Source organism: Pseudorca crassidens, unplaced genomic scaffold (genome assembly GCF_039906515.1).
Source record: "Pseudorca crassidens isolate mPseCra1 unplaced genomic scaffold, mPseCra1.hap1 Scaffold_64, whole genome shotgun sequence".
NCBI classification, from domain to species: domain Eukaryota; kingdom Metazoa; phylum Chordata; class Mammalia; order Artiodactyla; family Delphinidae; genus Pseudorca; species Pseudorca crassidens.
The window spans coordinates 1,249,350-1,274,610 of record NW_027136316.1 but is presented as its reverse complement, the minus strand read 5'-3'; the positions used below and the strand labels follow the sequence as shown (position 1 = coordinate 1,274,610).

Genomic DNA, 25,261 nt, shown 5'->3' with positions numbered 1-25,261 from the left:
TGAGAACAAGCACTATTTACTGAGAACTTGTCTATAGAGCATGGGGGTCAGCCACCACCACTCACATCAGGCTGAGACTCAGGGCACACATAAGAGTGGGGACACTTTGTGGTGGCAAAAAAAGGAAGCCATGTCCTCCCGAGAGCTTGTGATGCAGGGAGGCTTGAGAGAAGCTGATAGGAAGAGGGGCGTCTTACGTGATTACTTAGGGGAACATATTTGGCCTTCCCCACATTTGGTTCTACATGGAAAGGACTGAAAATTTCGAAGCTGTGAGTCACTGACCAAGTCCTGACCCTTAGGTCCTATTGCTGCAGAGGTTGGAGTCTGGTTTTCCAGATTGGTTGCTGCATGTGTGGGGCAGGGCCTTGTGGCTGGAGGGAGAGTTTCCCAGGCTTCCAGGTGGATTTAGAAAATTCTGCATCCCAAAACCCTCCTTCATCATCTTCAAGCAATCAGATACTCTGTGGATAGAGAAACTTGAATCAATGTTTTTAAAATTAACTGCAAACAGAATTATAAATGACTAATGTACAATATAATGACATACTAAAAGGCAAATATCAATAGAAGAATCAAACAGAATTTTATAAATTCCTTCCAAGAAATGAATATGCTCAATTAAAATCACACACTCCTGAACTTCAGTATTTGGTAGTACATATTTGTGTGAAAAGAATTTTCAAATATGAAATATGCAAACCAGGCAAAATCTCCTTATAAGTGAGCATTAACAGCTGAAATTTTGATGATAGGAACATGTAATAAGCTAAATGGCATCCCCCTTGCAAAAGAATTCCATTTTTCTCATTAGCAGACTTGTATCACAAAAAATTGTACTAAATATATTTTAAAGTTCATAAACATTTTGTGAAAAAAACTGCAAACGATAGTAATTATTACAGTAATGTGAATTTACTGTAAATCTTAGGATTTTTTATTTCACTAATGTTCAATTGTAATGAATCTCACAACAAAAAGAGTGTCAATTCATTCAATTTTTTTCTTGCCTCAATACCGAAATCTGGCCATCTGGTCGACCTTGCCGCTGCAGACGCCAAGTGACGTGCAACTCGTGTGAACCTCAACAGGAAGTATCCAGATCGCACACGGGCGAAGGCGCACCGCCACACCGATGACAGCCGTTCTCGACCCAGGACACCATCGGTCCCATTTCTTGCCCTGGAGGGTCCTCCCCTCTGCCCGCGCGTCTGTAGGCCGTTCACTGTCTGCAGAGCTTCTTCAGACAAGCTCCCGACAACAATGCCCACCCGGGACCGCGGCCAGGCTCGTGTCTCCTCCCGACCATCACGTATGCCCCGGCCAGTCCCTGTTTCCCAAATAGAAATGACTACGACTTAGGACCACCGAAGCCTAGGAGGAACTGCCGCCCCTCCATGAGCGCCCTACACGCTTGCCCTCGACAGTCGGCGGTGAGGGGACCTGAACAGGTAGGAAACGCAAGCGCCACGCTGACGAGGCGACCAAGGAGTGGGGACGGGAGGTCCCTGCGTAGACGTCGTTTCAATCTGGCGGGTGGCTCCCGTCTGTTGAGCCGCATCCCGTGCCCCTTCCTCGGGGCAAGAACCGCCCCCGTGACCGCCTCTCCTGGATGCCGGAGAAAATGAAGTGGACCCGTTGAGCAGCCCCACCGCCTCGACAACACAGGGCTGTAGCCGGGCCCCCAAGGCGGCGAGGACGCAGCGACGGATCGTTCCACACGGAGTACGACGTCGGGCACGGACATCCTCTCCTGGTTGCGCGTAGAAGGGTAGGAGGTATCGGGGGGCCAAGGGGCATCAGGGAGTGCTGGTCGACCGGCGCAGACCTCCCCCCAAAATTTCGAGGGAGCTCAGTGTCGGCCCCACAGCACACTTCTCTCCACATTCAATCTCCGGTAAGACAGGACGCGCCCACCACTCCGCACCACCGGGATGGTCGCTGCCTGCGTCGCCGGCCTCCCGGAACTCTGGCCTGCGCCTGGCGGGCGAGTCACATACCTCGCGAAGGTCGCCAAAGCTCAGGAGGGAAGGGACAATATAAAAGCGTCCGCCAGGTGGCTCCCGACAACGGGCTCGTACGTCAGCGTGATGGATTCTGATCGCTGGGCGGCGAGGGATCAGCTCCGACCGCCCAAACGCTCGAGATCGTCTCGGGCCATCCGCCTAGGAGCTCCCTGTTGGTTAGGCTCGGCCTGGCATGACGCGACCCCAGCAGCGGGCGGGGCTGGGAAGATTTGGGCAGGAGGCTGCCGCGAAGGAGAGGCGCTCCTCACGCTAATGTGGAGAATTCTGCAGTCAGAACCCTGACTCAGAAGACTTGGGTTCCCTTAGTGCCCAGCCTGTTACCTCCTTATCAGGAGACCTTAGCAATTCACTTGGTTGCTCCAATTATCTCTGCCCACCCTACACCTGTGCAGCTCTTCTCTCCATGAGTCTAGAGCTGCTTTCCCAAAGAAGACATCCCCATGCCATTGCAGGTAGGAGCCAAGGAGAAAACTGAACATTTGCAGCTGGACCTATTACATAAATTTTATGTATCCAACACAGGAAGATACAAGACTGAGAGGGTCTTATAACTTTAGCACCACATGAGCATAGTTTTCATGAAACAGTGATGCACACTCGGCAAGTCCAGGGGTGTCAGGAAGAAGAAACAAACAGACACACACACACACACACACACACACACACACATCCCCGGGTCTAATAGGAACACTTACCAGGGCTGGCAATGGTGGGAGCAGAAAGCCCATTGTTCCCACCTCTGGGGTTCCCTGGGCTAGAATCCCAGCTCATTCAGGCAGATCCTGGTTGTTTTACTGATGTATCTGTGTGGGAGTGAGGTCTTGGAGCTCTCCAGACTGTCATTTGCTGTCCAGTGCTCTACACTTTGTTCTATGTACTATGCCCCTTCTCCTCCATACACAGTCACAATTAAGAAAATAAGAATCTGCAGACATTGCATTCAACTTTCTAATTTGAATGAAGGTTAACAACACAAAGGAACAGAGTTATGTGAATAACTTTGCTAAGGAACTTACATTTATCTTTATAAAACTATCAAAATGTTTATGAGTAGTCTGTAGAAAGTTAAACATTTTAAAATTAGGAAAAATAATTGATTCTTTATTGCTATCTCTCACCAAGCGTCCATTCACCCCAGCACCTATAACACAGGACTCACCTGATGAAACGCTTGCTCCCCACTGACGTAGAGATTTCTGTTCTGAGTCATTCTCTATCCCCTGTGTTCACCGCATTCCTAAGTCCACTGCAGCCAGTAACATGATGAAGGAGGCCACTGAGCCCAAGGGATGACCTTTAAAAAAAGAGAAGGTAAAAACCTCTCCCGTCTTCTGTGAGGTCACAGCCTTAATGGAGGCTGGAGCAAGTGAAAGTAAATGTTCGGAAAGAGAGTGTTTCTACATTGGTCCCTGACCTGCCATATCCCTAAAAGGGTGGTGAACATAACTGGCGTTAATATTTCCTGGGTGCACTTAGAAGATCTGGACCCAAAGTAGAAACCTGACCACTTGGCAAAAGATGGATCAATTCAGGAATCAAAATAATTTTTTTCTCACCTGTTGTTTCATTATCAGGAACTCTGCCACCATCTGCGCTCCTCTGCATCCTTATGCAGGGACAATCCGGAAATCAAGCAGATAAATCTGAAGAAAGAGAAAACAGCCATGAGAACCCAGCCTTTCAGAGTATTGTTAGATATATCAAGCATCAATCCCCAACCACTCAGCTGGGAGTGACCCCTGCCACCTTACCCACAGGCATGCGCAGACAGAAGGAACGCTTTTTCCTCCCATGGTCAAGAACAAGGCTGCATTGGCTACTCGGCATGTAGGGAGAATATAATATCCTCATTTTGCAGAAAACAATGCAAGTTATGGGGTGTTATACTTTGATTGGACTTACTGTTCAGAGTTATTAGTTTATTAATATTCAGTTCCTAGGATTAACACTAATTCCCAGGTAACCCTTATCATGGTCTCCTGGAGAGTCCTGTCTCCACAGCAAGGACACCTCTCACAAAATTCTTATTTAATAATTCTTGGTGAAAGACACCATCATTTGTTCTCCAACACCAATTACAGGCCTTTAGCACCCCTGGTGCACCCACCACCACCCCGGATGCCCTTGCCCTTAGTCACCTTGGTTCCTCCCCATGTGGGAATCAGCAACATCAGAGACTCAACCCTAGCTCTGCCCTCCATGTCCTTGGCCATGTGGCCAGGAGATTTTCTATCAATTTAATGGAGGATGGAACAATCTGAGGACCCATGTCTTTTGACATTACATGTCAAACACTAACCTGGTCTTCAATGAAAAGGTAATTGATTAAACATACCTCATGGATATAGTGTTTGAAACATAAAGAAGACCTAAATCTTAATCAGAAAGCTATGACCAGTGAGGGTTTACCAGATAGAAAATCTGTGTGAATTCCGCAAAGTAACATTACCTGTGAATGTAACTAACATGGGGAGATTTTCAATGAAGACCATCACTGAGAAGCTGCCTAGAAGTCACATGTAGAGAGATGACTGAATGATCATTATGTGAGCAATTTTTAACAGCCTCTCTTTCCTTGTCAATAGCGGGGATTTCATGCTGGAGAAGAGCCCACTGAATGCAATGAATATGAGGACATGTCACATACAACAACCTTAACTCCACGTGTGTTACACTTTCAGCCTGAATGGGAGACTTCAGCCGTTATTCACCACTGAATTAACATAAGCTAATTATACTAGAGGGAAACCATGCAGATCTCAGAATGTGGAAGGTTTTTAGTCACCCTCCAACCTTAGACAACATGAGAGAGTGCACTCTGGAGTGACTCTTGCAAATGTCCTGAACGTGGGAAATAATTCAGCTGAAGCCTCGCATTTATACACCAACAGCTCACACTGGAGAATACGAACCTTATAAAGGTAATGCAGCGAGAGAGCTGACTTTTATTCACACCAATAAACTCACACGGGAGAAAAGCCCTATGTTTGGAATGACTGTGGAAGAGCTTTCAGTGACCCTCCAACGCTTCAATAACATGAGCACATTCACACAGGAGAGAAACCACAAGGAATATCATTTATGTGAGAAAACACTTAGTCAAAGCCATAACCTTAGTCATGGGGGATAATTCACACTAATGAGAAAGCCTACAAATGCAATGAATGTGGAAAAGCCTTTAAACGCAGCTCTCACGCTTATACGCACTAGAAAACTTACAGGAGAGCCACCCTATGTCTGGAATCCATGTGGTGCAGCCTTTACCCAGAGCTCCCACTTTTATCAACACCAGCGAATTCATACTGAGTAGAAACCCTGTGTCTGTAATCAAGGATATTGAGCCTTCAGCCAGAAATTATCCCTTTTAAACCACCAGGAAAGTCATGTGGAGAGAAAACCTGACCCTGTAATCATGGTGGAAGAGCCTTCAGTTGGAGCTCCAGCCTCAGTATACACAGAGAACTCAGAGTGGACTGCATCCCTGACACAGTAGAGAAGACATCCCAAGGTTTACTACGAGGAGAGCCCTCTTGGTGTAAGCCATCTAATCACTGCTGTAGAAGAAATCCAATGAAATGAATGCTACAGTTCCATTAGTCATGGAGTCATTAGACGTGAGAGGGTTCACACCGAAAAAATAGTCTCAGTGTAATGAAGGAAGGACATTATTCAGTGATTCCTCATTCCTGACTGAACAAGAATGTGCTCACACTGAGGAGATGCCAATTCTAAAGACAATGTGGAAAATCTTTCACTTGCTATTCATCAGAAAACTCATACTGGGAAAATAGTCTATAAAGAATGTGTTAGCATGCAATTGAGTCAATAATTCAGTCCTTCAGCAATTGTCTTATTATTAAATATACAGTATAAAGATGTAGATGGTGAAGGGTTTTGAGAAGTGCTGCAAGCAATATTCAGTATCAAGTAAGAAGAAACAAAGCAAACCTGCTTCAGTAGATCAGGATTTGCAAATACATAAGCGCTACTGAGTGGGTATGTGTCATTCAAAACCATGAAATATTGTGATAAGTAAGAATGAATCCATTTTCTGTTAATACTCTGTCACTGTTGATCAGTTAGACACTTTCTGACTTTATAAAATTATAATCATAATTACAAAGACTGGGATCAATCAGGAAACAACGATGAATGTTAACTGAAAATATAAAACATAGTATGATGTGTGTTAACTCGTACATTAGGGTCCAAATATCCTTATACGCATTCCGGATGAATGGCTTCAAGAATAAATACACACATACTTTGTGATTAACCTCTGCTGCTTCAATTAATTCTATTACTTAACGTTCATTTACTATTTCTCGTATGACTTAAAAAAATGTATACATTAATTATATTTAAAGAAAGGTGAATAATTGTGGGTACATGGACAGGAAGAACTCAAGAATTCAGAGTCAGATGGTGGTTTAACCCCTACATAGCATTTTGTAGCCAAGGGTTTCTTTGTTTGTTTTGTCCAAAAAGAACAGATAGATATCTTCAGGACTGAGAAGGTGAAAGATCTTTGAAGACATAAAAAGAGTTCTACTTTAAGAATGTATTAGAACATTGAGGGGTGCATATAGTAAATCATGTAAACATAAAGGAGATCCCTCACAGAGCCATTGGTAAGTCTACCTTTAAAGCTTTACTCTTTGATGTAGAAAAATTGTACTAAAAAATGTTCCGGGAGAAAGATCACCATAGAGACAACGTCTATTTTGTCAATTAAACCTTCAAGAAGGCTAGCTAGGGAGAGTGTACAGGCTGCCTGATGAGTTCTGGACCTTTTTCAGTTCAATTTCTTTTTCTTTGTTGGCCAAAACATTCGTTATAACCCAGAGGTCCATTGAAGTCTAATGGGTTGAGAAATGGTATTCTAGGGCCTATAAAGCCCATCATGGGGACTTTCCTAGCATTCCAGAGGTTAAGACTTCACCTTCCAATGCAGGGAGTGCGGGTTCGATCCTTGGTCGGGGAGCTAAGATCTCACATGCCTCGCAGCCAAAAAACCAAAACATAAAACAGTAACAATATTGTAACAAAGTCAATAAAAACTTTTAAAATGGTCCACATCAATAAAAAAATCTTAAAAAAATTTTTTTAAAAACCCATGATGTTACCTGCAACATTACTGTGTGTACATGCATCTGAACGCACACACAGACACCCATTCAAGGGAGGGACAGTGTAACAACTATCTGATCATAAAGGGAAAATGCGATTCAGGAATTATTAGCATAAAGGATTCATGCAGGAGAAAAATAAGATAAATCACCCTGTTCATTCATTTATAAACTTTTAATTATTAAATATTTAATGAGAACTTCCAATATTTCAGAACCTGGATTGTTATGATGATTAAACATAAATAGCAGAACGCCTTTCTCTTCATAGAACTCTATATTCTAACGCAGGCAATAAGGATAAATTGCAAAACAAAATTTCTGACATTAAAAAAAAGACATGTTCATACATTGTATAGTCACAAAATATCACTACTGGTCTACAATAAAAAGTTGGCACTTCATAAAATAAAATTGACATTTAAAACAGTCTCAATTCTGGAACTTTGAAAAGTTATATATTTTTAGAAATACTGGTCAGTAAAAATATTTTACAAAATTCTCAATTTTGGAAAATCTTCTCTACATGAATTGGGGAGAGCAAAGCTAGGTTTCCTGTCTTAATAACCAGGTTTGCTCTTCTCTATATTCCAAAACAAGTATTTTTTAAATTGTCAGAATTCAAAACTATATGTTTGAAAATCAGTACCGATTTTTATAAGGATAAAAATTCCCTGTACGTGCCTGTTAAAATTCCTTTCATTATCCATTTTATTCAAAATTCAACCGGATACCATTTTAAAGGATAACAGACAAGAGGATTGCTATCTTCCTCTTTATATTGGGCTCTTAATTTCTTTCTATTTTTTTTGATAACCCAAAGCAATCCAAAATAACACATTATTATCATAAAATCTAGAATTTCCCAGGGTGTTCTGTAGTGTATAGAGTCCCAATGCGATTATATACACTATTGGTAAATTTGAAGTTAAATGTATTCCTAAATACAAAATAAAAATCTAAAAATGCATTTACCTATATGTTTCATTATGCAATAATGCCCTTTTAAGAAAGAAATGGCTTACCAGATGAAAGAATACCTGGAAGTTGCATAATATGTTTTTATATTTAATAACAGAAAATAAGGTAATAAGTGATTTTTTTTGTTGTTATACATTTTTATATTCTTATGTAAATTACATATTCATTGTTTCATCAATATGATTGTTTTCTGGTTTATTTTACTCCAGTGTGAATTATAGTGCATTAACTCTTGATAGTTTTCTATTAGAAAATGATTCTTGATGAAATTCTCTGTGATCAATTAACTTTGGTAAACACTGCCACAGGCAAGAGATGTCGCCAAACCAAAATTTAAAGTAAATACTTTTATGGCTTACAATGTCCTATTTTGAGGCTCAGAAATATCTAGCAGTTTATGCAGTTGATGTTAATTTGTGTGGGTGCTAGGTTTTAGTTACACTAATTTGTGATTATTTCTGAGATGAAAATAAAATTATCTGCAGGTGGATTCCCTTCCTCAGTGCAGGAATAATTGTGAATTAGTGTTTATTCTAACTGAGATTACTGAGAGTAATTTAACATATTTACATCTACCTAAAGTTTGTTTCCAGGGAGAAAATTCGCTAAAAGTTTAACTGTTTTAAAAGTATAAATCCCAGCATATGAGTGTCAAAAAAATTTTTTTCCCGCTTTTCCAGAGCAGGGGTTGGCAAACTTGTGTAAAGGACCAGAGAGTAAATATTTTAGATTCGTCATAGGATGTCTGTTATTTCTACTCATCTCAGTCATTGTAGCCAAAAAGCAGCTACAGTAAAACGTAAATAAAGGAGTATAACTGTGTTTCAATAAAACATTATTTATTGACAAGGAAATTTGAATGCTATATAATTTTTGTGGGTTGCAAATAATGTTTTTATGAATTATTTTCAGCCATTTATATATATAAAAACCACTCTTAGCTTGCAGTTCCTACCAGCACAAGCTGGGTGTGGAATTTGGCCGATGGGATGTAGGATGCAATGGCTTGTTCTCTCGAATTACAGTGCAAACATCCCTCCTTGGAGACCAGCATTTCAAAACGAATTGATTGTACTAGCCCTCCGCCACAAAAGATGAAAACTACAATCAAAGCAAAAAACAAGTTACCAAAATCTGCCCAAGATGGGAGAGGACTTACTCCTCCCCCAGGGTGCGCCCCCTGCTCATGTATGGTCCCCTCCTGTTGGCGTCCCCAGCCACCAGCAGTGAGTGAGACTGTCCTGACCCTGTGCTCCCTGTCCGGCCGCATGCATGGGAGCAAAGAGTTCCGAGCAATAGTTATTTGCTGGGCACAGATCCTCATCCATCAATTCACCGCTAACTTCTGTGGCTCCCAGAGGGACAGAAGCCACCTTTCCAGCCCCACCCCTGGCTTGGAGTCCAGCCGCTACGGGTCCACCTTCTCTGAGGGCTAATGGCCAGAGTCTGACAGCTGTTGTGGGTTCTGTGCACCCAAATGTGGTTGCGGCAGTGACCTGCTCTTCAACCTCACGGCCAACATCAGCGGATGACTCTGACAGTTCAAGTCACCAAATATCTTATTTTGGTAGGGGACAGAACATCTTCTACAAAACATTTATAAAGAACATTTCTGTTGCCCAGGATGGGAAATCTGAGCCCTTTCACACCAGAGACAAAGATCAAAGAAGTAGCACGCGGGGTGCACTGTGTAGTTGACCACCGCGCTGTTATTCCAGTGCCGACCCTGCGCGCAACGTGCAGCCAGCGAAGCGTCCCGGCGCTGCGTCCTTCGGCTATTAAGCTACAGACCGGGAAGCACGTGGAGCCAGAAGTGGAAGCGGCCCGGTGTCCCAGGACCGGCCCAGAAAACCCGACGGCCCCTCTGGCGTCAGTGTCTCCACGGCTCCTCCTGCAGCTCGGTCGGCAGGTCCGGGAAGGAGCGACCGTGTGTCGGGCGGAGCACACGACAGGGCTCCGGGCTGGGGCGGCGATTGCGGCTGGGTCCATCCCCGCACGAGCTCCCGCCCCCCTCGCTGACGTCGCAGGTGCTGGATGCGTGGCAGGAGACTTGGAGGCTGCGAGGAGAGGAGCGTGGCGGCCTGCAGGCCCAGGAGACTGTCCCGCTTCTCTGCGCTCAGGGGAAGCGGCAGTCATAGGAGCATCACGGACAGTAGAGCGGGTCCTCGGCCCGGCAGAGGGCTTCCCACCGGCCGGGCTCTGCCCCGCGGGGCCGGAACAGCACCTGCTTCCCTCCCTAGGCGTACATCTCAGCCCGCTGTCTCTGCCGTCGCCGAGGGAACTTGGGGTCAGAGGACAGAGAGAAGGGGCGTGATGCCAGCATATCCTCTGGCACCCGGAGGCTGCCTCGTCCTCCGCAGACAGTGGCCTGTCCCTGAGCTTGGCGGCGGGGCCCAGGGCCTCAGACGCGACGGTGCCCTGGCCCTTCCCCAAGCAGAAGACCCGGTGCTCATTTTGAAATGTATAGTCATTCCAAATTACTCTGTTGTGTAACAAGAAGTAACATAGTGTTGTAGATCAGTTATATTTCAACAGCCAACCAACAAGCAAACAAACTCATCCAATAACAGTCCAATTTGTGGTCCACAGAGGCAGGCGTGGGAAGGGGTGGGACTGGATGAAGGTGGCCCAAACTGCAAGCGTCCAGCCGAGAGATGAAGTACCAGGGATGCAATATAGCACATGTTAAAGGTAATAAATACTTCTGTCTCCTACACATAAAACTGGTTAAGAGAATAAATTATAAGGGTTCCCATCACAAGAAAAACACATTGTTCTATTTCGCTAATTTTGTATCTATATGAGATGATGAATGTTCACTAAATTTAGTGTGATAATCATTTCATAGCATATGTAAGTCAAATCATTATACACTGTAAAGTTACTCTGTGCTCTATGTCAGTAATACCTCAGTAAAACTGGAAGAAGATAAATGAATAAATAAAATGGTGCCCCATTGAATCTCGATTAAAATGGATGCTAAATGGAATTTTAGTGGGCATGTGCAGCAGTTTTTGTATTCTAATAAAAAACATTATTGATTTTCAAAAGTGTATTTTGTAATTGAACAGTTAATTTAAAATACTTATTTCATAATATTTTGAACAATTATCTTGGCTGTTAGAAAGGGAAATCTATGTTTATTCTTCCCAAATCTTGCAGAATAGCTTTTCAAAGGTTCAGAATTTTGTAAAATATTTTTTAAAAGCCCAGTCTTTTTGAAAATTTTTGACCTTCCAAAGATCTATAATGACAGTTATAAATCTCAATTTTATTTTTTAAAGTGGCAACTTTTCTTTGTAAATAGTAGCAAACATTTTTTAGTTACACAATTTGTAAACCCTTATGTATGTTTGATTTTCAATATCAGAAATTTTATATTGCAGTGTATTTGAATTGACTGCGTTAGAATGTAGAGTTCTACGAAGATAGGAACATTGTATTATTTACAATTTAGTCCTCATAACAAGCCAAGTTCTGAAATCCTGGAAGCTTTCAGTAAATATTCATTAATAATTGAAAATTTGATAAATTAATGACTGAGGTAACTTAGATGCTCTCTCTCCTGATGACACATTTATACCATTGATTCCAGACTCACATTTTCTCTTTAGGATCAGATGGATGCTATATGCTCTCTGCCTTGCTTGCACGTTTGTGTGTGTGCGTGTGCATGTACACAGACAGGAGCACAGACACACAAATGTTGCAGGTAACATCCCATGCTTTATAGACCCCTACAATACCATGCTTTCACCCATTAGACATCCGTGGACTTTAGGGTTATAATGAATGTTTTTAGGCCAACAAAGTAAAAGCAATGTACCTGAAGAGGAGCCCGACCTTATCAGAAAGCCCCTACACTCTCCAAATCTGAAAATGGAACTCTCCATGTCTCCAATGATTTATCTTATTTTATCTTACCTTATTTTATTTATTGGGGGTATAGTTGCTTTACAATATTGTGTTTCTGGAATGATCTTCCACCTTCTTCATTCTGACATATCTATCTGTTCTAGGTGGGGGGAAAACATTTTGGATAAAAAATTCTGTTGCAGGAATAAATCCCTGCCTGACTGAATTCTTGGAATTTTCATGGTCGGGTCCACAAATTCTCTAGGACTAGGACTCTTGTGAAAAATTAAATGTATTTGTAATTCAATTTTAAGTCACGAGAGGCACATTAATAGAAAATATAAATGGAATAGAATAATTGAGGCACCAGGTTTTACAGTGTTTTGAGACACAGGCCTTCTCACCTTGTGAGTTCATCAGTGTGAATAAAAGTTAAGGCTCTGCTGAAGTGTGTCCCACATTTATCTCATTAAGTGTTCTCTCCAGTGTGAGTTTCTGGTGTATTTAAATATGAGGCTCCAGCTAAACTACCTTCCACATTTATAACATATATAGGGGCTCACTTCAGGGTGAGTTTTCTCATGACATCTAAGGTTACAGCATTGTCTACAAGCCTTCTCACATTGATGAGACCTGCATGGTTTCACTCCAGTATAAATTATCTTATGTTAATTCAATGATGAATAAAGGCTGAAGGCTCTTCCAAATTGATTGCAAGCATAGGGTTTCTGTCCTCTGAGAGGTCACTCATGTGGCGTGATAGTTGAATTCTATGTGAAATCTCCTCATATTTGTTACATTCAGTGGGCTCTTCTCCAGTGTGAAGTCTCTGCTATTGATAAGGAAAGGAAAGACTGTTAAAAGTTTGCTCACATAAAATTCATTTCTTTAGTTCTCTACACATGAATTCTAGGCTGCTCCCTCAGTGATGGTCTCCACTAACTACCCCCCCACCATGTTACTTATATTCACATAGAGTCTCACTTTGCTGAATTCACATAGATTTTTCTATTTTGTAGCCTCTCACTGCCATCGTTTTCTGATTAAGTTTTCGGTCTTCTTTATTTTTCAAACACTATATACACGAGCTACATTTAAGCAACTGCCCTTTTGAAACTCAAGGTACAGTTTTTTTGGGGGGGAAAAATGGTTCCAAATGCAAACTATTCAAAAGCCTCTGCCAGGCCAGGGTTTAAGTCAACTTTCAGTCAGATGGTTGGGCTGAATTCCTCTTACCCTAAGATCATGTCTCTAATGTGGACAGCGGGGTTTATCCCCATGAACTTACTATTGACCTTCAGATAAATGGCTTCTTCCTGAAGCTACTGTCTGTGAACATTTTTAAAATGTTGATCTTTAACAGAGAGAAAAAGTATGAAATGGAGCAATATATAAGAAATTGGAAACATATTATAAGATATTGACAATTAGCATATATCTTTAAGGGTAAAACAAACGAAAAATAAAATGGATGGGATGTTGGCGAGATAAAGATGAGGAAAAGCACCAAAAGGGAGAGACTGAAACAATGGGCGCTGCGTTGACGTTTAGCACCAGTAGCCACAGAGCCATCCTTTCCTCTAAGGCCAAGGAATATGCAGAAGGTTAGATTAATAAGATTGATACGTTCACAGAATTGTGACACCATCGGAGGGATTTTTCCACATTGACTTCAACAAGATTCCAGAGACATTTCACTCAAAGAAACCTGCAATTGACATTACCCCAGTTCTGGATGAAGTTCACAGTCACAGGTCTTGAAAGTCACTGATTCCTAAAATCATGCAGGACATTCTGGTTCAGGCTGCCCACTTTCCCCAAATGTTCAGAGGTGATGGTCGAGGGTGACAGTACTGAGAAAAGTCAGCTGTGTGTATCAAAAGCTCAAACCTGTTTGACATCAAATCCAATGTTCTTCTGGGCTGACTTGGCATATGTCTTTCATGTGCATCACAGAGATGGGCACACTCTGAATACAGAGTGACTTTCATGGTAAAGGACCATCACATGAGGGGTGGTGTGAAATAACCTGCACAGTCCACAACAGAATGTTAACTGTGAGCTGACTGGCAATTAAAAAACATGTACTTGGGGATTCATAAATATCCCTGCTCCCCACTACTTTCAGTTAAATCTACAGACTTAGCACAAGACAGGCAATATACATGTTCCGCCACTTTTCAGCAGTGACTACAGCAAAGTATTCCCCAATACAAACCTCACTGTTCTCATGTGGGAAATACTTTAATAACCTCTCAAGAGAGCTGAGTGATTAAATGAGCTGACATGACATGTTTGAACATAACAAAACCCAATAAATAAAAGCTACAGGTGAATGAGTCATTAAAATGTCAGAGAGCCTTGATACAATGTCCACCATTTTGTGTGAGTGAACAGACTGTATATACAACTTGGGGTCCGCAGTTGCTGCCTACCTAACCTCGACAGAGACCATTCATTCATCACCAGATATGAGGACAGACGGGCTCAACTTTACAAGCCAGTGGTCCCGGGGTTGCCAAACTGTAAGATGATCCCCAACTGACCTTTCCTGTGGGTTGAGGTCCCTCTTTCCCTCCTCGTTTCCTGGGACCTCACCACTTTGACTATCATGGTCTCTCCTGTAGTTTCCTCCTGTCTTCCCTGCTCAGAGACTAATCGGAGACTCTCGATGGTTCAGGCCTCTCCAGGGCTTCACATATGGCCACAGTTTTCTAAGTGTTCCTCTACGTACTATATCCTACTCAATGCACCAATTAAGGAAAAAATGATTTCTGTAAAGTGCTTCCAGTTTCTGAACAAAGGTTCCTAAACAGGGGGAAAATGGCTGGTTTGGAACAAGAATGAAAGGGCATATTTTGTTGTGACTTTTTAGAGTTTTCAAAATAGTCAATTGTATTCTCAGAAAACAGATTAAAAATTGGAAAAACAAAGAAAAAAAAGCAAATTTGGCTCCACTGTCCTCTCTGGGCCAGTCCTGCTGAAGGGCTTCTTCTCTTTCTCCTGCCCCCTCAGCCCAGAACAGCCCTCTAGCTAGCATCTCTGACCCTGGACGTATAGATCTCACCTGTCCACACACCTCCTCCCCTTCCAGACCTTGAACTTCTGTTCTTGCTCATCCTTCCACTTGTGTCCATCACATGACAGAGCTCACTGCATCGCAGACTCGCTTATGGAGTGAGTCACACCCCCGTCAAACCCATGGCTGAGCGGAGAGAAATACAACCTCTCATGTGCTCACTTTACCATCACAGCCTTCATGGAGTCTGGAGCACGTCAGTGTAAATGTTGGAAAGGAGATGGTTGCTGTATTAGCCCTTGCCCTACTCCACGATACTCACAGAGACGCCAGATGACAGGACTAGTGCTCAGAGCCTTGACTTCCACCAGGATACACTTAGAGCACTCAGTCCAAGTGGTGACCCCTTCTATCCACTGGAAAGAGAGTTACCACTTCAGGAGAAAGAACAAGTCCCCACTCACCTGGGGACACATTGCCAAGAACTCAGCTGCTAGTATTCTCTCTCAGAGACACTGTTTACTCTAAGCAGGAAAATCCAAGGAAAGAGAAGAAAGCCATGAGACTTGAACCCTATCTAGAGTTTTCAGACCTAAGAGTCATGAACCCATAAATCTTTACCTGGGAGTGAACAACCACCCCACTGCAAATGTGAACTGGCCTATGAGAAAAGAGGAGTAATCTTGTTTCCCACGGTCAAACTAAGAAGACTTTGGCTACTCCTTCTCATAAGGGAAATATTAGTATCCCAAATTTATTTATTAGGAAATAAAAATCAAAGAGTTTTTAAAGGTAATTAACCCATGATATTCCAAGTTATTAGTCACTTTCCTCCCTCGCCCCAAATGCTAGGAGAACCTCCAGTGCACTGACCCCACTCTCCTAACATGTGTGCCAATCGTCTTCATTTTTATTCCAAATTAATCAAATCAAGTAATTTCAACATATAGTTATGAAGACCAACAATTTCCATATTCCTCTTTCCATATTCCTTCCAAATTCATCACATTTGCTGGTCAAGATTCCAATCTTGGAGGGCTCCAAGTACCTGCTTCTTCCATGACTGAATCTAACTAGGATATTAAATCTGGTAGGGTTCACAAATCTCCCAACATCTTTCAAATATCGCTGGCCATTGTACTATATCTAGATGATTAAGTCTTATTCTATGCCTCACAAATATTTCAGACATTCTCTATATCTTTTGATTTTTAATCATTCTCAGTACTTTCGCCACTTTTCACAAAAGGGACCACCTTCTACTAGACACATTAATCAGATAATTTGAGGAAATTCTTCAGCTCACTGTCACAAAATCTACAAATATTCCTCACGGTTTATTCCCAAGCCCATAGTAAGAAATGAGGAATCATCTCTTCCTTGACCAAGCCCAATTTCTCCAATTGTATTCTTTTCTCTCCTGCCTCCCTGGAAACTTCATGTAATTGATTATAATTTAATTATTATTTACCTTGGTATTAAAATACAAATGCTATAAAACCCTAAAAATATCTTCCTTAAATGTTTGATATCATCAAACAACACCAGTCCTTATATAAAGCCACACAAAACCAACAGCCTGATGGGCTGTTTGTAGGTTAAACATATTTATATAAAGACTAATCCTCCAGCTGCAATTCTCTTCCCAGAACTGGCCACAATTCACAAAACAGTGAGATCTCCGGCCAAAGCATCAAGACTGGTTTTGGAGGTTTGTAGAATATTAGCAAATTAAAGGAATCTCTTATACTATCCTTACATGTATCTAAGTGGTTAACGTGTTGAGAAGGAAAAGTTTGTGTTAGGGAAGTTGTTCCTTGATTAGATTTATCCTGATTGGCATCCAGATTAAAGGCGTTCTTTCTTTATGATTATACAATATATGAGGTTATCAGATCTATTAACAGGAGCCCACAGACAATTCTATGCCTGATTCTATAGAAAGAGACTAAAACTTTGAACTCAGAAGTGTGGTAGTTGCATACTTAAGTAAAGACACAAACACAGTTTTCCCACACATTTTGTTTCTGGTGATGACTAAATAAAATTTTCCCCAGGAGGAATCAAAGTCATTTATTATTCAAAGAATTATTAATTTAAAGATAGTTATTTAATTTGATTAAAGAACATTGGTCACAGGCCATCTGAGAGTAGATTAGGTTACTGTGTACATGGAATTTCTGTGCATTTACAATCCTTATGTAATAGTCAAGAGAAACTTACTTTATGACTCTATGGTTTACTATTTTGCAATTGGTGCAGAGAGGAAAACAGGAAAAAAAAGAAAAGAAAAAATACATGAGTAGAGATATCGCGAAATATTACGTGTGTTGCCTGTAGGTTCTATTCAAGACAACAGAGAGAGGAGAGTTACTTAGCTAGTAATTTAAAGAAGGAATCTCTGAGGCACTGACATTTAACCTGAAAGTGAAGCAGTATAAATGTAGCTGGAACTATGTATGTGTATATCAGGGAGGAGATGAACAGAGACGAGAGCGCTCATTGTAGAGATAAAATCGATGCTTGGTTCTATTTGTGTGGTTCTGGGACGTTATGTCAATGACTGAGCCCCAAATAATTAGTGGAGCCGCTATCTGAAACTGCAGACGAGAGGAGTAGTAGTTTTTATTTGGGGAGGAAGTTCCTGGCTTCTGTCTGATATACATTTCATTGTAGGTGTCCACTTCCCATGCAATTATAGATGAGACGTCAGAAATGAAATCTAGCATTCGTTTTTACGCATTATTATCATAGTGGTAACAGGAGAAGACTGAATAATTATAACAGTTTTCGAAGATGGTGTATATAGTAAAAAGAGAGAAGAGGGCTAGAATGGAGTCTTGAGATGTTGAAATAGTATTGTTTGAGGAGAACTGCGCACAGTACACTGGCAGGAACTGACTAGTTTAAAGGCAGTGGGGAGTTTGTGATGTCAGAGGACCTTGGAAATATAAATTTCCTGACGGAGGTCATAGTCCAATTCTGCTTGGGTTCAAGTAAAATACTGAGAAACATTCATTGGATTTAATCACGGAGAGATAACTATAATGTTATAAAGGTTTATGTATACGCAAGTCAACAGTAACAGGGAGATCAACCCTAGTAAATCAAACTGTGGGAGGGGCGCCCAGAGATTGTCACTAATCCTGCACTGCTCTTTCAGTTTACTTTGGAAAGAGGAAATTCATTGGGCAGGAACTAGAGAAAAATTGGTTCAGAGATTTTGTTTCAAGAATGAAGAAACTGAAAAAGATGAAAGGGAATGGACTGGGAAGAGAGGGGTGTTCGCTGGTAGAAGAGCTTCAGTTTACAATTAATAATAAAACAACCTCCAGAGAACAGGAGGGAAGGGGATTCATTTGAGAAAAATGGGCTTATCCAGGCGTAGAAATGACTTTCAGTTTAAACAGGAGCGGCATCGCCAATGGGTGAAGATTCAGGAATAGGTGTTGACTTCATGACAGTGAGCTGACACATTTCTTCGAATATTCTACTTCATCTGCATTGTAGGAGGTGAACACACTGTTGAAAGTGAGGGAAGGTGAGAATTTCAGGGATTCAAAGAAACAAGGGGAACATTCAAAGTGTGTGCAAAGCATGGGAGAATGGTTTATGATCATGTCCTGGTAGGATGCAGATATTTATAAAACTCATTGGGAGATACGTATGATAGATGCAGCCATAGGAAGAGGAGTTTTTTGTCATCTCTGATTGGGGTCTTGATCATCAGCTGTGCTGAGAGGTCAGAGGGACCTGAGAATTGTTCCATAAAACTCAGGAGACATGGGAATGATCGGGAGGCTGGGTCAATGCACTGGAGGATTCCTGTGTTTGGAGACCCTAAGCACGGTAGTCATTGTGTGAACAGACTGGAGGGGAAGTGTTATGATAACAGGGAGGATTCCAGCCACTGATTTGATAGGCGACATATCCAGGTGAAATTTGAATCTGGGATCCACACCTCAACACCAGTATATTTAGGAATTTGAGATTCAGAAACAGCCTGAGCTACGTTTGAATTCTAGCTCTGTCATTTTCTAGCTGCATGATCTTCTCACATAAGCAAAATTTCAGAACCTAGCTTATGTTACTTGTTAAAAGGTAACTAATCTGTAAGTAACAGGGTTGTACTAAAGATAAATAAGCAAACGTAGGTAAATCTCAATCACAGGGTCTCAAAAGGAATGTTTTCTCTTTTCAGGATCTCAGGATCAAAGGGTTGTGATCCACCCCTCTTCCTGACACATTATCAGTATTTGTCTATGCAGTAGTTAATGATTAACATTGACTTGGGTAGCACTTGACAGTTGACACATACTTTCCTATAGAAAAATTATGAAGTGAAGAATGTTTCTCCCCATGACATTTAGTAGGACAGAACTCCACCTACTCTTTCACTAATGTATCTGAAGGTGTCGACTAAATTTCACCCCAAATTAAACTTCACTCTATATTTGATGAGCGTGTCTGCTCTGTGTGGATTGTGGTACCCAACAGTGGGCTTATGATGTGCGTACTCCTGCTGCTTTCCTGTGCAAGGGGTTTTTAGCCCTGATTTGTGTGACAAGACCTTCCAACAAGACATGAGTCCCTGGATTGTTTTCCCCACCATGAAGTAGATCCAAAGTGGCCTGGCCACATGGTCCAAGGCCATGGAGGGCAGCAATAGGGTTGAGGCCCTCATGTTGCTTGATTCCCACATGGGGAGGAACCAAGGTGACTGAGGGCAAGGGCATCCGGGGTGTGGGGAGAGGGCACAGCAGGGAGGGTGGGGCCTCTGAAGCACTGGGGCGGGTGTTGGAGAAAAAATCCTGGTGCGTTTGATCAAGAATTATTTCATGAAACATTTGAGAGTGGTGTTCTTTCTGTGGAGTCAACATTCCCCAACTGATCATTGTGCGGGTTTCCTGCAGTTTGGTGTAACTCCTAGGAAATGAACATTAATGAAATAACTCTGAAAAAGTAGCTCTAATAGAAGTACAACACCCAAGGATTTTCATGTTTTATGTGTAAATGAAAATATTACTGTCTTGATTATGTGCAGTAGCCTACACTGCCTTATTGTTGACGCTGGAGAGAGGGGGGTTCACCATATCTACACATGCCTGGGGGTTAGGTGGTAGAGCTCATTCCCAGGTGAGTGGCTGGGGATTCATGCCTGGAATGCCTAACAATGCTTTAAAGGCCAGGATTCTCTTGGTTGCTTTCCCTTTCCTCATCTTTACCTGCTCAGTTTTTCATCTGACCCTGCATAAGTATGCAGAGGCGGACAAGTGTTGGCTGAGTTCCTTACAATGAAACAACATGTGAGAAGAGACTTATTTTTATTCTTGAATTGGTCCGTCTTTTGCCAAATGGTCAGGTTTCTCCTTTTGGCTTGGATCTTCTAAGTACACCCATGAAATACTAATGCCAGTTATGTTCACCACCCTGTTAGGGAGACTGATGTGGAAATAATCTCCTTCCGGCATTCACACCCACTTGTTCCAGACTCCATTAATGCTGTGACTTCACAGAAGACATGGGAGAGATTTTCACTAAAAACAATAAATACAGCCCTTAGCCTCAGTAAAGAAAACTTCCCTAATTACCATGTGAATGACTACAACAGCCATAGGTGTGTGGTGAACACAGGTGATAGTAATGAGAGAAACAAGTTTGCAGACCCAGGGTGGGGGTGGGGGGGTGGGGGGTGGAGCAGATGTGAAAGGTGCTGGGGTGGAGGTGGATGCTGGACAATAAAGAGTAATGAGGAATTGTTTACTATTTCTAATTTTTAAAATATTGAACTTTTTATAGACTATATTTGAACATTTTTAAGTCTACAAAAGAAGACAAATAAAATTTCCTTCCTTCACAATAACTCAATTATCCTATGTGTACTTTTCTTTTTAAAGAGTTTCCTATTTATTTATTTATTTTTGGCTGTGTTGGGTCTTTGTTGCTGAGCACGGGCTTTCTCTACTTGCTGCGAGTGGGGGCTACTCTTCGTTGAGGGGCACGGATTCCTCATTGCCGTGTCTCCTCTTATTGCTGATCACGGGCTCCAGGCGCGCATGCTCAGTAGTTGTGGCTCACGGGCTTGGCCGTTCCGCGGCACGTGGGATCCTCCCAGACCAGAGATCAAACCCATGTTTCCTGCATTGGCAGGTGGACTCTCAACCACTGCGCCACCAGGGAGGTCCCTCCCTATGTGTTCTTCACCTTTGTTCAAACTTGAAAATTGAATGTAACATATGCAGATTATTATTTTCTTAATTGTAACTGTGTATTGAGGAGAAAGTGTATGATAGACAGAATGAAATGTAGGGCACTGGACAGGAAATGATACATTAGGGAGCTCGAAGCCCTCACTCCCCGCCAGTGACATCAATACAAAAACCAGGGTTTGTCAGCACAGGGGACCCAAGAAGTGGCAACAATGATCTCTTTTCTGCTCCCACCACACTCAGACCTGGCAGGAGTACGGATTACCTGCCGATATGTGTGTGTGCGTGTGTGTTTCTTTTTTCTTCGTGCCACAGCTGGACTTGCTGATTGAGCCTGCGTGTTTTAAGAAAAGAATGGCCATGTTGCGCTAACAATACAGTGGACCCTCTGTCGCTCTTGTGTCTTTGGGAGTTGAGTGCACACAAAATTTGTATGATGGATCCAGGCGCGAACTTCCAGTTTTCCTCTTGGCTCATACCTGCTATGCCAGGGGAATATTCTTCCCTTGGGAAATCAGCTCAAAGGTTTTGGAGAGAAAGGCTGCACAGGTGTAGGTTGGGACCAGCAACACTTGGCATGGACGACTGGGCAAACCAAGTGAATTGCTAAGGGTTCCTGATATGAGGAAATAGGCTGAGGACATAGGAAGGCCAGGCCTGCAGAGTGAAAGTTCTTCTTGCCTGTAGGTAGCTCTGGGTGTGGGTGGAGGAGAGACATTGAGGGGCTGAGATGCCAGCCGCCTGTCCCAGGACTGCAGAAGGAGGGGGCAGAAAAGCAGGAAGTGTGGCTCATGTTTGTTTCTGACACACTCATCGTTCTGGTTCTTGACTCCAGGCTGTAAGGAGGAATTTACTCTTGTTTTGCAAAGTCGCTTTACCTATTCCAATCCTCTACTTTTCCATTTACTCTTTTCAAAAGATATATATAAACTTGCTATTTTCATTAAACAGCTTGTCATCAACATTTTTTCCAAGTCAATAGCTATACATCTAGCTCATTAAAAAAAATATATCAATAAACCAAACCACAAAGTGATAATACTGTATTGTCTGAATGTACTTGAAATTTACTTACCTGGTCCCTCTCAATGGCTGTTTTCTAAATGTTCTGTTCTTAAGTAATACTGATATCAATATTCTTAGTACACATGTATTTGCACAAATATTCCCACCTACCCACTTCTTGTCATTTGACTTTTCTTGTGGAATATGTAAAGATCAATTAGGTGGTCAAGTTATCAATCATTTCCTCTATGGCTTCTGGGCTCTGGTTTTTATGTTTTAGTAACATCTCCACTCTGCAATTACAGAATAAAATGTCGTCCGTGTTTTCTATTGGTACGTTCATGGTTTCAGCTTACAGTTCACGCAGTCCATCCCCCTGCAGAATTTTCCTTGTTTACAGCGGCCGGCGGCCCAGGAATAGCGTGAAGAGCGCGTCTCCTTCGCGGCAGCCTCCCGGCACCATCCTCCCAGCTCCTCGTCTCCCGTCTGCTGCCGGGGTCGCGCCGTGTCGTGCCGAGCCGGGCGCTAGCTCCGAGGCGGACTCCCCGAGACGAGCTCGGGCGTTTGGGCGGCCGGCACTGCACCCTCGCCTTTCGGCGATCGGGATCCGGCCCGGGGACGTTCGAGCCGGTGGTCGGGCGCCACCTGGCGGCCGCTTTTATATCGTCCCTTGTCTCCGGAGCTTCGGCGATCTTCGCGAGGGCTGACATTCGGACGCCGGGCGCGAGGCAGCGTTCCGGGACGCCGGCTATCCGTGTGGCGATTGTCCCGGTGGTCGCGGGGCATGGGCTCCTCCTGCGGTCGCTGGAGATTGGGTGTGTAGGTTTACGAGGCTGTGATCGTTGCCGCGCTCCTTAGTGAGTTGTGAGGGTTGCCTGGCTTGGTCGACCAGCAACCGCCCGTGCCCTCCAGCCACGGGAACTGAGCGGACTCGACCCTACCTGGGCCACCCGTCGCGTTGTGTAGGGAGGGGTTCTTGCGAGCCCTCCGGAGCGCTTGAGGCTTGATGGTCCGTCCTTCTGAGTCACTTTAGGTGCGTTCATTTTCTACCACTTCGGTCCACCAGCGTCCCACTTCGGACGTGGTGAACGCACCGGGCACGGGCGCTGAGGCTGCTGGAGGGCCCGATGAGCATGTTGGATGGCGCGCTTGGGTCCCGGTCTCCGGCGCATGGGCGCTTGCTGCTCTCGCGGGATTTGGACGGGCAGACATGTGTAGTGTGAGGCCGGCGCTGCGCTCCCTAGAAGTCGTTGAGTGGTGGGTCGGCTCGGTTCGACCACCACTCCCTTGTGTCCCTTGCGCGTGAAACGCCCACTTTGAAGCACGTGGTCAAGAGAGGGTATCCATCCCCGGAGTCGTCCGTGTGGCCCGGTGGTCGTACTTCCGCTTTACAAGTGTCGCCTGGGAGTGGTTCAAAGTCTCCTACGGACGTGGACGCCGACAAGTTTCCGCCGGCCTTCTCTCTTGATCCCGTTTGCCCTTATTCCCAAATATGTTTTTCTCCGCAGTGGGTAGGGCCCGAATGGCATAACGAGGAGGCACTGGAAGTGGGACCACGGCCTTCACGTCCTCCACGTTCTCCTTCCCACGGGACCGCCACGCCCCGTCCAATAGGACACCCGGTGCTGCTTCTTGGCCGCCTTGGGAAAACGGTGCGTCCCGGTCCTGTCGCCGTGGTGGAGCTCCTCCCCTGCGTCTACTTTCTCCGAAATCCGCGAGAAGCGGTCATGGGGCTGCGCAGACGGTATTCCCCTGCAGGCCGAGCTGCGTCTACGGGGGAGTGACCGGCGTCCCACTTCTGTTGGCCACGTCGGCGAAGCGCTTGAGTGGACCAGGTCTTCTCACCACAGGTGAGAGCAAGGAAAGTCGCGGGCGAGAGGTAGGGCGCCCCAGGCGCAGCCACGGTTCCGCCTGTGGCTTGGTGGTCGGAGAAGCCTAACAAATGGGAAATGGGGAGCTGCCTGGGGCGTCTGGTGATGGTCGTGTGGAGGCATGAGGCGATGCGCAGTCCTGGGTGGGCGCGGTTGTCAGAAGCTCCTCGTGAGAATCTCGTACTGGAATGGCCTCTGAACGCACGTGTGGATGAGGAGACAACCCGGAGAGAGAAATGGGACCTATGGTGGGCCAGAGGGAATGAGTTTGGAGGAGTGGAGGCGCACCTTCTCTTCCGTGCCATCCAGATCTATACCGGTGGTTTTTCCTCCATTTGGCTGTTACCTGGCGTCCGCTGCTGCAAGGAAGACTAGACCATACAGCGTTGTCCTGGCAAGAAACAATTCAGTGACGAGAATTTGTTTGGAGATCCATTAGTGTAGACACTGGTGAAGTGAGAAATTCTGAGATCTACAGAACTGAAAATTACTATTGTCGTTACTCAACAGCATTGTAATTACCATTGTTTGTAATTAGTGATAAAACTGAGTAAAGTTGAGTCACACAGTAGCTGATTAATTGGAGATGATCAAAGAGGGGTTTTCAGTATTTCTAAATGCTGCTAAATGGGCAGAGGTCAAGGTGGAGACAGCAGGTATGTGCCAGGTAAGGCTGTGACGTGTGTGAGAATAAAGAGAGGTGCTGAGAAGATTATGGAGGGGTTCTGAATGGTACAAGAGGCTGGAAAGCATTCTTAAAGATATGTGGGGGGATAGATATGATAAGTTGCAGTTTACAGAAAGAGAAAGGCTCATTGCTAGTCTCCACAGAAGGATTCAGCAGCAGAGTATCTTATCAAATGCTGTTAAAAACACTCCAGGGGGCTTCCCTGGTGGCGCAGTGGTTGAGAGTCCGCCTGCCGATGCAGGGGATGCGGGTTTGTGCCCTGGTCTGGGAAGATCCCACATGCTGCGGAGCGGCTGGGCGCGTGAGCCATGGCCGCTGAGCCTGCGCGTCCGGAGCCTGTGCTCTGCAATGGGAGAGGCCACAACAGTGAGAGGCCTGCATACTGCAAAAAAAAAAAAAAAAAAAAAAACTCTAGGTTATAAATCCTTTAGAAACATACCCTACACATTTGCTAGCAGCAGAATTATGCATTGCTGC

The 25,261-nt window shown here is 43.8% G+C and overlaps 1 long non-coding RNA gene across 2 annotated transcripts; it reads right to left on the bottom strand.

The window, feature by feature from the left end:
* LOC137218243 (uncharacterized) lies at positions 1-25,080 on the bottom strand. Of its 2 annotated transcripts, none has more exons than XR_010940566.1 (4): positions 22,397-25,080; positions 3,584-3,670; positions 3,187-3,321; positions 1-464 (listed from the first exon to the last, which is right to left on the bottom strand). It is a non-coding gene; the product is annotated as an uncharacterized lncRNA (long non-coding RNA). The 2 variants fall into 2 exon arrangements; XR_010940565.1 differs by having other exon boundaries at positions 22,296-24,376.
* Positions 25,081-25,261: the final 181 nt, after the last annotated feature.